The 12,731-nt window shown below is 43.7% G+C and overlaps 1 protein-coding gene across 6 annotated transcripts in view; it reads right to left on the bottom strand.

Annotated features, from left to right (window-relative positions):
• Positions 1-10,841, bottom strand: part of FAM53A (family with sequence similarity 53 member A) — a 69,052-nt gene extending 58,211 nt beyond the window's left edge. The window contains exons 1-2 of one of the 6 annotated variants that reach the window (XM_033513754.1): positions 4,737-4,837; positions 4,434-4,498 (exon numbers count right to left, since the gene is read on the bottom strand). The gene's annotated coding sequence lies outside the window, so the exon portion shown is untranslated. Of the gene's footprint in view, positions 1-3,067; positions 3,089-4,433; positions 4,499-4,736; positions 4,838-10,358; positions 10,380-10,672; positions 10,693-10,756 lie in introns of those variants that run through there. The other 5 variants (XM_015624760.1, XM_033513755.1, XM_015624764.1 and 2 more) reach the window with 5 other exon arrangements.
• Between the last annotated feature and the right edge of the window lie 1,890 nt (positions 10,842-12,731).

The raw sequence follows: 12,731 nt of genomic DNA, 5'->3' as shown, positions 1-12,731 counted from the left end.
CATACCACAAGCTTTTGAATGGTGAAGTCTCTGAAGGGATCTGCACTACATATAATCTGCTCTACATGCAAGCTCTCAGTTCACAAATGACCCAAGTATGAGCAGACCACAAATTAAAGCCCATTAAAATAATGGAATGAAATACAAAGACAAAAGCAGTACACATCAATACTGTGTGTGCTTTCAGCATTCAATTCAGACATTACTTCAAGTGTCACTGGGGACATCCCTCTTGCCAGACCTATTAAAGGTACTTCAATAAAAATTAGGTGAGCTATGCAGCTCTTACTAGTTCACTGGACTATTTGAAAAGCCAGATAACTACTTTGTTTCTATGCAGTCAGCCTTGAGCAGCACACTGAACAGCTGGATTCAGGAAATGCTGCATTAGAGGTCAAGACACAAACCAAGGGGCACACATTGCAGTAGGGTTTAGAAAAAACATTTGTAACAATTACATCAACTAATGAAATTTCATGAGACAAAGTTACACTATGGCAAAGAAGCAAAAAAAGTAAACTATTTTAGCTACATTAGTTTGATTGTTATTTCTTTAAATATTGGAAGATCACCTTTGCTTGATGGAAAAGCTCAGTATTTTCTGTGTACTACCTGAATATTACCTGAATTTTATTTGATCACAAAAACGCCAGGAAAAAAAAAAAAAAAAAAAAAAAAAGAGTGTTGAGAAAGTGTTGAGAAAGGCCTTCACTTTTAATCCTTCCTGACTGGGACAGAAATTTATCAGCTTTGAGCAGCAGCAGGTAAGTCACTTGGCAAGTCTAGCACATAATATTCACAGACAACAGCTGTGCAAAGGAGGACAGGACCAAGAGTATTTGGAAGGGAAATGGGACCTCCCACTTGGGCAGTTACCTTTACAGATAACAGTATTCTGACAAGATCAACTTTGGTAACCAAGCTGAAGCACAAAACAGTAAAGATTTATCTGATGAAGTCAACAGTAAGAGAGATGTGGTCTTTCAAATGATCTTTCAATGCTGACAAAAAGTGTACTCCATCAAAGCTTCCTCTAAAGTAAGCCTCTGAAATTACATCTGGGTTCCTGGCATCTTCACACATGCAAAGGTTAAGCACATTATAATCTGCATAAAGCAGTAGCATCTTTTCTGCTGAAGATCTGAAACAAATGACTGTGTTAGGGGAAGTCACTGGCTGAGCACCTGGACTCAAGAAGTACTGAAGTGATAAACAAGCTTCTGACAGCTGCAGCCTTTTCTGCAGGTGCAACAGGCATTTACTTCATTGCAGTTTGGCTCAGCTCAACAGCTAGCTTAGAGCTCAGAAATAGGTCTGGTATTATTTGATCAGCTTGTGCTCCAGCGAGAAAAGGACAAAGGGATGGTTCCTCCAAACTAGTTCCAAAATTTAAGACTGTATTTTTAACAGGACTATAAAGTTTAATCTTGAGGATACATGGCATTTTGCAGTCAACTATGTTACTAAAATTGGAGTATCACACTTGATACAGAAAAACCCTCACTAGCATGAACACACCTTGAAAGAGCTTTTCTGAACGTAGCTCCCCCATAATCCTTTTTAAGGTCTGCAATACATACAAACAACTATTAACCTAAAGAACACTCAGCACAAATTTCACCATCCACATTGCCTTTAATTTCCCAACACCAGGTGATGCCACCTTACTGTTCTGGTAATATTTTCTGGCTTCAGAGTGGTCACTGAGGTAATCCCATCTAACAAACATTCAATATCTTTAGCAAAGGACCATCAGACTTTGTAAACCTCTGCTCAATACTGCAGCATGGTTTCAAAGCATTATCTGTCCATCTCCTTAGGAATGGAAAGAATGGTTGGAAGATTAATTATTCCAGCTTGCAGCCAGGCACAATAAAACTTTTAACTACACTCAAATACGTCTGTGTGATGAGAAACTGCTACACACACAGGGACTGTAAATAAGGCAATGATAAGAGCAAGTCTAAGGGAAATACTGAATGGCAGAGAGGTATAGAAAATTTAGAGGAAGAGGTGCTGGAGAAAAAAAACACAAATGGCACTTACAGAACTGTGTCAAACCCCAACAGAGACAGGGCTCACAGAAATCCATTTCTATGCAGCACAGGATTCATTATGTGCATTGAGTTCAACGGGGGGAGATAATATGAGAACTAAGATTTCAAACAGAGAAAATTGCACCTATAGAGATGTCAAAAAATACTTACAAAAACAAATCCAAGAAAAATACTCTAAAGAAAAGCTGTTCCAAGTAGAGCTTATCCTTTGACACACAGCTTGCAATGAAAGAGCAATTTCATCTCAAGAATGGACAGCTTCAAAGATCTCTAACTACAGATGACTTCAGTCACTCTGTAGCACCTGGAATTATTTGCAAGGTACTAGATTTAGGCTGTTATGTGATATATTTAAATACAGACAGAAACAGAAGATGGCTGGGGCTTTCTTAAAACAAAACAACCAAACAAAAACGGGTCTGGACATCACTTTGAAGTTAGGCCTGTCTTCATTCTATGACAGCATTAAGAGAAATATCAAAATTAATGCAAGCAGTCTCCAATTCCCCCATATTTCAGTAGAACCTCTGGGAAGAGTGGGAACCTTTTGTGAGCACTAGAGGTGTGCAGCACCCAGCTGGTTCACTGGGACATCAGTGTAACACGGTTTAGGGACAGGGAGGAGCCTGTGAGCTCACACACCTAAATTTTACAGACTTGTGCTGCTGGGAGGTAAGCAAAGGCAGTCCTTGGGGAACAATCACAGCCGAAGAGCAGTTGCCAGTGGTGCGTGGGAGAACACACGGAGCAGGAACCCAGCTCAGTTCCATTTCTGTGCTTCCCGTGATCTGCTGCTGGCAGAGGAGGCTTGTTATATGTAGGAGAACAGCAGGAAGGACTGCAAGACAGCCTTAAAATCCTGCATAACTTTGACAAGTTGGAAAACTGTTCTGCAAGTAATAGGATACAAGTGAGTTCTGAAAGGCACGCTCAGGCAGGATTAAGTGAACAAACAGGAAGGCAAGTTCTTCAGAAGAAAGCTGTGAGCTAGGTGGGATCAACAGGCTGACCTTGAAATGAGTGCTAAGCTGGTGTAAAAAAGTCCAGTGCATGGGGAAGCATAAACAGGAATATCAGCTCCAGGGTACATGAAGCCATTTTTTCACTCCACTCAGCACAAAGTCTCAGTTGCAGTTCAAACTTGGGTTCTGAGCACCACACTTGAAGACCAGCATGAACTAACTTGAGATAAAAACAGGAACAATCAGAGCTGAAGAAAACATGACCTCTCAGGAAGACCTGAATACACCAGTTTTATTTAGGACAAAAGTATCACAAGGGTGGAGGGCAAGACACAAGGAAACAAGAACACTGCAAAAAACAGTTCAAATATTTTTGAAAGATTACTTACTAAAGGGGAAGGAATAGCTGTCCCTTATGTCCAGGCAATTAGGCAATAAGCTTGACCCACAGTAAGAAAGATGTCTGATTTCATATTCAGAAGAAGTTTTAATACTGAGGAAAGCAAAGCACTGGACTAAGTAGAAAGAAGAGCTACTCAGGCTTCTGTTATGAATCACATTAGATGTGTAATACCAGTATAGGGCAGGAGACTCACAACCAGCCTACACCTTTCACAGCCCTACTTTTTTTTTAATGATAAATTCAGTTTCAAACCCCTGTTTCTGCTTATCCTCCTACAATGTTTTTTGAGTTTCAATGAACTAGAAGTTATTTTTCTGATTTTTTTAAATTAAAACTTCAGGATTTGCATAATCAGGTTATTTTATTATTAGCAAAAAAAAAGTCACACCTGCCCTACACTTTCTTCACACAGAAATAAAACCCCTCCAATCCCCTCCTGTGGCAGCATGAAAGTTTCAGCAATATTGCAGTATCCTGCTGCATCTTTCTTCTGACCAAGAGAAGCCAGAAGCCTATTACTTCAGAAAGACAGGCGTGCTTTGCCTTCCAACAACCCAGCAGGGTGATGTAATGGCTTTCACTGATGTGGTGTCAAGGCACTGTCACACAAACATGTGCCTGCACCTTTTACACCCACTGCCTCAGGCTGGGTTAGGACTTCCTGAGGATGGAAAACGCTGCAAGCAGCAGCCAAATACTCCAAAACAAAAATTAAGGTACGCAGCATTTTACAGATGGCGAGTTGAAGCAAAGAGCGTTAGTTACAGCCAGAGCTCGCATTTAAACTGCAAAATCACAAGTCATTAAAGCACAGAGGAATTAACTCTTAAGAGCTCAAGCATAAAATAGGCCACCTAAAAAGCATAAAAGAAGACAAAGTACTATCCTTTTTCATCCTCTGTAATAGTTTAGTACTACAAGTATTTATCCAGGTACTTTCCCGCTTTAATAAATGACATTCCTCTGATTTGTGAAGCATGAAAACAGAAGAGCAGCAGCAGTCCACCTTACCCTCCTGCAGTTCAGCAATCTCTTATCCAAATATTGAACCAGAAAGGTCTGGTCAGGATGGGGTGCTAATAGAAGAAAAGGATGAAGTCAGTAGGCACATATGTGATATGAGCCAAGCTCAAGGGGAAGCTCATGCATCCTGAGAAGGGAACAGGCCAAGTACCAGGCCGGCACTGGAACATGCTGGCTCATGTTCCAATACCAGCACAAGCCCCAAACCAGCAACACCCCTGCTGTCTCTTAACCTTTGGTAGCCTCTTACAACAGGCAGCAGCACTTCAGTTTAGCCTCCAAGTTACTCACACTTCTCAAATTCATAAAGGTTCAACTCTGTTGTTTCATTTCATCACTTTTAAGAAATGAAAAGATGAAGTGCTGGGTACTTGTTCCATTCCTCCTTCCCCCTACAAGAAATACATGCTGTACTTTAGTCAATTCATGTAAGTAGTTCTTGAATGCTGTTTTCACTACCCCTCTCTCCTCTCATTTACTAAATACTGCATCAAATTACACTCTGAAGCACAGCAGTAGTCTTGAGGCATGCTCACACACCACTACCCTCCATTCCAACAGATAGCAATGAATTATTTGCCACTACTATCACACTGGGATAATTGGACAAAGAGGTTCCTTTTTTTTTTAAACTAGGATTTCAATTTTAACTGTCAGTTCATCAAAAACACAGTACAAACATACAAACAGGTCTCAGGAATCTAAACATAGACCAGCACTTAAAAAAATCAATAAAACACACCCTCAAACAGTCCTTAGATCAGAAGTTTCTGACATTATGAAAAGATAATGTGGTACAAAAAACACCTGTGACCTCAATGGCCATTTACATCTTGACTAAGAAATGCTGAGCTGCAGAAGGCAGAACCTCATATCCAGACCCATCATCCTGCCTCAACTATGTTCTCAGAATTCTGTTTCATAACCTACATCACACCTAAGGCTCCAAACTTTAACCTCTTCCATACTCTGCATATTGCTTTTGGACAGTGGAAGCTGATAAGGCCACAGGGTTTGACAGAGCCAAATGACACACAGCTTTTGTCACTTGCCCCTTCCTTAAACATGATAAGCTTTCATCCCTCTAAAACCAAAGGAGATCAGATCAACAGAAACCTTGAAGGAAGGCAGAGAAGTGCATTTTTCTTTGGGAAAGCAGGGAGAGTTAAAGGGAAAAGAACCCTTAAAAGAAGAATTTTCATTCTAAACAAACTTTTGAGGGTAGAATAAAGAACAAAAATATCATACATTATCTAGTAGTAACTGTATGAGGTGAACACCAAAATCTAAAGCCACAATTAAGAAGGTGAAACAACACATGTGCACTGAAGGAATGATTTAAAGCCACTGACATCAACACAAGCTGTGCAGAACAAAAATTAAACATGCTGCAATAATATTCTGAACTGCCCAATTAGGTTAAAAAATACATTTACCCTACAAATTAAAAAACCTCCCAAACCCCTGGAAGGCATTAATGCTGTTCACAATGTTATTTGTGATGCAAATTAGGGACTTAAAGTTAATATAACACCAACAGAAGTTTCTATTATTCCTATTAATGGCTCAAGGGGAGGTGACAGTAGAAGAAAAGCCATAGCCTTGTTATATGAGGTCTTATTAGGACAGTACACGTTTTCCTTGATTTTTAATACCTTCACTTTAATGTAGAACTGGGCAAGTTAAAAATGTGATCTTTCATAACCCAAGAAAACTGGAGTGAATTAACAAATAAACAGTAAGTTGGTTGCCTAGGTTGGCTGGATGAGGGGAGTCTCAAGGAGAAACAGGTAATCCTTTAAAAAAACGGAATTCAGGTCCTGTCTTCCAGTATCATATACCTCAGGTTAAAGCACAAAAGTAAAGGTACAGACAGTTGTGCTGCAGTTATTTCTTCAACTATTTCCTGTACCAGCTGGGTGTTCCAATTTTGAAGCTCAGCAAATGCAGAAACAGCTTTCTTGTAGCTCAAATGCCCTCCCCACAATGACGTGTAGGTCTTGGTACACAGCATCACTTTTGCAAATGACACTTCTAATGAAAGCTCCAGGCAAAATACAGTTTGATTTCACACCCTTGGCTCTATCTGCACAGACAGACCCAGACACACTGAAGAGCAGTTGCCATCACTGGCACTGGATGTCCCAAGCTCTGGGCCTGATCACTGACAATTCCCCCCAATGCTTTCCTACAGGTTAATTCTCACAGGAACTTCAAGCAATGTTGTCATTTCATGTTCAGAGCAATGATGTGACCATCAGGTGATCAGAACCCTTGATCTCACTGTCAACACCCAAAATGCAAAACTGCATTCTACCAGAATATACTCAAGTTCAAACAGAAGAAAGCCAATTATATTAGTTTTGTTTTCATAACTCATTAAATATCCTAATTGAAACATTTCATATTACCTTAAAGCATAATATTCAACACTTGCTCAAAAAAACAGTGCTGTCAGTAAACTGAGAGCCATAACCCAGATAATGTATTTAGTAACAACCCTGCCTACTTCCTCCCCTCAACCTAAAAATTAGCAGAAACATGGCCTTCAGAAGTTATTTACACCCACTGCAAAGCATTAGCAGTTAGCTGAGCAGCTTCTTGCCAGCTTGCTAATGGTATTATTCCCTGTAACAACCAAAAACGCCAAAACAGCACCAAATGTAGAAAGGGCTATGTTAATAGTTGACAGTTACCTTGATTTCAGGTTTCTCTATACTTAACAGTACCAAAATATCCAACTGGATCATAAAAAAATTGTTGAGCAGCCTAGAAAAGAGTTAAAAATATGACACACACCTTTTTTTTTTTTGAAAGGCCTCCTCTTGAGTGAGAAGAAAATCCTTAAAGAAAACCATTTTCTGAAAATATGACTGTCTCAATTGCCCTAACAGAGTGTTTACAGTTAAGAGAAACCAACAAAGTGGAGGCTGTTGTGCTTTGTTTTAAAGACCATCGGATTGCAGCACTTCAGTGCTAAGATCTTGTTAAGGACACAAACTTCATGACAACCAAAAAGCACATTGTCCATGTAAAGAGCTCCCTCACAGGTGTACAGAGTCAAGAGATTAAAATTTACCTACCAAGAAAGTATCAGACACTGAACTGACTTCAAGTACCTGTATTTCTAGCCATGAACTTCTTCCCCAGAACTGAACAGGGCTTCCTTGTGCTGATTAACCCTTCCTTCAGGAGGGCTCATAAAGCCCTCCACAGGGATTTGTGAGTAGTTTCAGTCTCCTCAGTAAGGTTGTTACTTACAACATCTAAAGTAAATGTTGCAAATAATTCCACAGTGGACAGAAGTCTATTGCTTTTTGAAACAGAGTACCTGCAAGACTGTTCTTACGTGACTACCAGATCTCAAGAATGCAGTAATCAAAGTCCAAGAAGTTTATTTCACAACAATAAAAATTACAGTTGAAAGCAAACAAAGTTTTGTCTAAAAAGCAAGCACAGAACTTGCGAGCTTGCAGGGGAGACAGAAGCTCCCTGTTGCCAAAACACAAAATTTCTGTTTATATTATGACCATCAACATACACAAAAAGAAATGTAAATCATAACATAAATACTAATATTTTCCACTAAAGGCTTAAGGAGACTACTTCTTAGTTTTTAAGACAACTCAAAGCAGAACCACAGAGGACAAATTTTTAGAACAAAACTCAAAGCCAGCATCAAAAAAGTGGAGGAGCAAGGAAAGAATTGTTTGGAAAGTTTTAAGTACACCATGATTCTAAAGGGAATAATCTATCAAACCACAGGAGGTGACTAGAACTGCCATCATCACTGCTAACACAAAGGAATGTAGATTGGGGGGAGGCAACAGAGGAAGGGGGAGAAAGCACAGAGAAGGGAAAAGAAGGAACTAAAAAAAGGGAGCCACAGTAATGGCTACCAGACTCTCAAGGAATTCCTAAAGGAAAGAATAAATCCTTCAAGGTTTTGTTTTAAATAAAGCAATCCATGCAATAAATTGCAGTCTTCTCAGTACAGTCAGGCTTTCAGTCTATCTGCCCACCATATTTTCATAAATATAGTTTTACACCTCTACTAAACTTCCAAAGCTCAACACAATGGTTGCAAATATAAATATTTCTTCTTTCAGCCTCCTCATTCTTCTGAATCATACTACCCTGTAGAAAAACAGCTTTTTTGAAAGGAAGTAGGGAAGTATAACCATCCTGAACTTAAAATACCCCTTTACAATTATTTAACCAACTTTAATTCCCCAGTTAAAGAGACAATAACTGTGGGTTACGCACTGGCAGGTAAAGGCCGCTAGAGGACTGCCAGATTACCACAGGAACATCCCAAAAGGGTATCATATCATCTTGGGGCTGATCTTGTAGATCACTATTTTGAGATTGTGTCTAATAGGCAGCATTTTCTTCCTTATGAAGAAGAGCAGCATCTTGCTATTGATGCAAAAAAATAGGTCTTATTAAAAATAGCAGACATGTTAACATGAAAAGTATTTCACAGAAATCCAAAGTGAGTGAAGAGTGAGCCCATTTTCTAATTCAGAGTCCCACCAACTTATGTAGAGCTACTTAAAATGTATGCTTTAGTCTCCTGCCTCTAAGCACAATTCCTCCAGGCATTTTTGAAAGCTCAATAACTGTAAGGATACAAGCTTTTCGGGCTTGAACAAGTACACTGCACCTCCAATAAAACCAGATCAAGTAACATGCTTCATCAGGAAAGTTTCTGCTATTCAGCAAACATTGTGCTCCACATTTCATAAGCCCGACTAGAAGCAAGCAGACCATTCACAATTAAAACACACCCAGAAACATTTGAGCTTGCCACAAGAGATACAAACTTACTGGTTCTTGCCAAAAACGGCAATTTTTTTCTGACAAAAATATTTGCTATCAGTCAGGCAAATGAACGGGAGGCAATGCAACAGTTAAGGCTCTAAGAGCTGTTCCAGGAGCTAATTTTAATGTAGGCACAGCGAACCAGAAAATGGGTTCGACCAACATCCCCAGGCAGAGGGCCTGGCACTCACAGAATCACCCAGTCTCTCTCAACCCTGCAACCCCAAAGCTGAGGTGCTGCTCCAAAGCTTTTGGATGCTGGGATGGGGATATCCTTCCCTAAAGAGGAAAACGCCTGAACTTTTCCATCCCAACCCCAGGAGTTCAGATCCCTGAACATCAATCTTGAGAAGCCTCCACAGCGGGTGGCTGCTCTATCTCATAGGACCTAAAACGACCTCCTGAAATAGCACCCAGAACTTCAACCACACATTTCTATCCAGCCTTCCTGCAGGCCAGAAGACATTTAATAAGCCAAATAACAAGAACAAAGCCATGTTATTGCCCTTAGAAAAGCTGGGATAACACAAAGAGCCCATTCACTCGCCCATGAGCCCAACTGGTCCTTACACTTCGGGGCCATAAACTAGAAATCAACTTTCTATTGCTGAGGGGAGGGGAAAAGAAGAAAATAGCCACCGTTTCCACCCAGGAGTCATTATGGAAGGCAGCTATTGTGGAAAAACGGGCACCTCCACCGAGGTAACTCTATCCTTGTGCCAGACAGGGGGGAATCGCCTCAAAATCGCCGGGTACGTGCCTGCAGACATGTGTTTGCAGGGCAGCGGCACAAAGGAATGTCCGAGCCCCGCCGCGGCCGGGCACCTTCCCTTCCCCGCACGGCCGGGCCAGGCCAGGCCCCTGGGAGACACGGCAGCGCCGCGCAGCCGGCCCGGATCCCGCCCCAGCAGCGCCTATTAACGCTAATAACTTCATTTTTGGGGGTTATGGATTTTCTGCCTCCCGGCGGGGCGGCCGCCTCCAGCTCCCAGCGGGCGCACGGCTGCAGCCCCGGCGGTGCGGGGGGAGCGCGGCCCGGGCCGAGCATGGACAATAACAACAAAATGCACAAGATCCACACCGCTTTACCTATCTGCCGAGGTAACCGGAGGGATGAGCAGCCTGCAGCCCTGCGGCAGCAGGAGGTGCCGCTGCGGGGAAGCGCAGCCTCGGGGTGACACCCCCGCCCCGCAGGGTCCCCCGGGCCGCGCTCGCTGCCCCGCCCGCCCGGAGCTGCGCCGTGCGCACGGCCCCTCCCGGGCTCCGCGAAGGGGTCCGAGGATGGCCGGGCCGCCTCCCCTCTGCCCTGCACTGCCTGCGGGCCGACAGCGGGGTTGTTGCCTGTCGGCTGCTGCTTGCAGGGCTGTTATTACCTGTCCAGCTGTTGCCTACACGGCTGTTACCTGTTAGCCGCACGACTGTTGTTACCTGCCGGCCACGCTCATTGCCCCCCCACCCCGTGCCCTCCCCACAGCAGCCGCTGGTACCTGAGCGGCCGTGCCGCCTCCCCCGCGCGTATGGACCGGACTGCTCAATGGCAACCGAACAAAACACCGCCGGCCACGCCCCCTCCACCGCCCGCCCGCGCCTATTGGCCGCGCCGCCCGCCGGCCGAACCTTGACCCTCTCTGCCATTGGCCGAAGGCGCGGTCCGGCCCCGCCCACAAAGGGGCGGGGGGCGGGCGCTACCCCGGTCGCGGCAGGGACGCGCAGCTGTGGTGCCGGGTGGGGTGGGGAGCGCGCGTTGGACTACAACCCCCAGGAGGCCTTGCGGCGCCGCGCCGCTGTCATTGGCTGGGCAGCGCGCGTGCGGAGGGGCGAGGGGCGCGCGGAGGGGAGTACGCGCTGCGCGCGCGAGGGTGATGACGTCATCGCATGCCCGGATGGAGCCGCAAGGGGGATGCGCACTCTCCTCCTCATCCTTTTCCTCATCTTCCTTCTCATCTTTTTCCTCTTCTTCCTTCTCTTCCTCTCCCTCCACTTCCGATTTCTCTTACTCCTCCTTTTGGCTCTTGGCACCCTTTCTGCCTGTGCTCATTTTGTTCCTGGCCCAGTTGTGGATTCTGGCGCATGGGAAATTGTAGTTCATCTGCTTCCACGATCCTTGTCCATATCCTTGGCAGGGATTTGGCTCCATCCTTGTAATCAGTTTTTGTTCGCAGAATTCCCCATTGAAAACAAGTTATCCCCTGGAGCATTTCATTGCTAAATCCTATCCAAATTTTGAACTATTAATTTTATTTATTTATTTATTTATTTTAAATAAGAATGAAGTCATGATGTTTGCCTGTCACAAGCAGGCCGAGGCGCGGCGGGACACCCGAGGCTGCCCGCAGAGCCCCCGGCCCGAGCCGCTCCCGTTCCCTCGCTGGAGCCGGCGCTCCCGGCGCTGTGTCCGTGTGCTTACACTGCCCTCTGCTTGCCCGATCCCTGCTCCCAGTCACAGCCGCCGGCAGCTCCTCATCGCCCCCGAAATGCAGGGCAGAAAGCCGCCCAACATCTGCTGCTCGCCCCACAGGAACCGTTCCGATGGGAGTTTCTCAGAGGCGGCCGTGAGTCAGCCGGAGCGAGGAAGTGGGATGTGTTTGGACAACAATTACACCGTGCACTTGTCAGGGCAGAGGCTTCTTTATGTGGGTGCATAATCCTTAACGTCATGAGAAACCAAACCCTGATTTACTGCTGCCCACAGGCCTAACATTACTGCCGTGCAGGTATTTCTTATTCATGGTAACTGTTATCAAGCTCTTCTCGTCCCTGTGACAACCATCTGTTGTTTCAGCCTTCTGCAACCTGTTCTTCTGTGTTTGCACATGGAGTTGTATTTCACTCACATGTCCTTCGACCTATGAGTTTTTCAGCTGAATTTACCTTATTTCCCTGTGGGATTTTTTTGAATTACAGGACAATGCTGCAAGAGATACCGGAGTTAATGTTACAATGCAGACTCCAAACCAAAATTATGTTCCTGGGAAATGCTTACTTTGGCTAGCTTACTTTCAAATTTGAACTTTAAGAGACCAATAAATTAAACCAAATTTTATTTTAAAGAACATTACCAGGTGTTACTGCTGGTCTTCATCACTGTCCTCCCATCTTTTGCACTCTGTACAACCCCACAGTACTTTTTTCACATAGTTTTCCAAGATTCCTTCCCTTGATTATACAATGAATATTTAAATCAGTGTTCTAGTTCTCTGTAAGATCAACACATACCTCTCTTCAGAAAGATCTTGCAAGAGATTACAGGTATACAGAAGAAAGTACACAGCTTTCTCCCATTGCTCAGTCCTGGCTCTTGAAATGCATTGTGATTGTGCTCATTTTGCTCCTGGCCTTATTGTGGATTCTAGTGCATGGGAAATTTTAGTTCATCTGATTCCATGATCCTGTCCGTATCCTTGCCAGGGATTTGGCTCCATCCTGTAATCAGTTTTTGTTCGCAGAATTCCCCATTGAAAA

The sequence above is a fragment of the Parus major genome, chromosome 4 (assembly GCF_001522545.3).
Source record: "Parus major isolate Abel chromosome 4, Parus_major1.1, whole genome shotgun sequence".
Taxonomy (NCBI): domain Eukaryota; kingdom Metazoa; phylum Chordata; class Aves; order Passeriformes; family Paridae; genus Parus; species Parus major.
The sequence above is the reverse complement of the archived record's forward strand: the minus strand, read 5'-3'. Positions and strand labels throughout refer to the sequence as shown.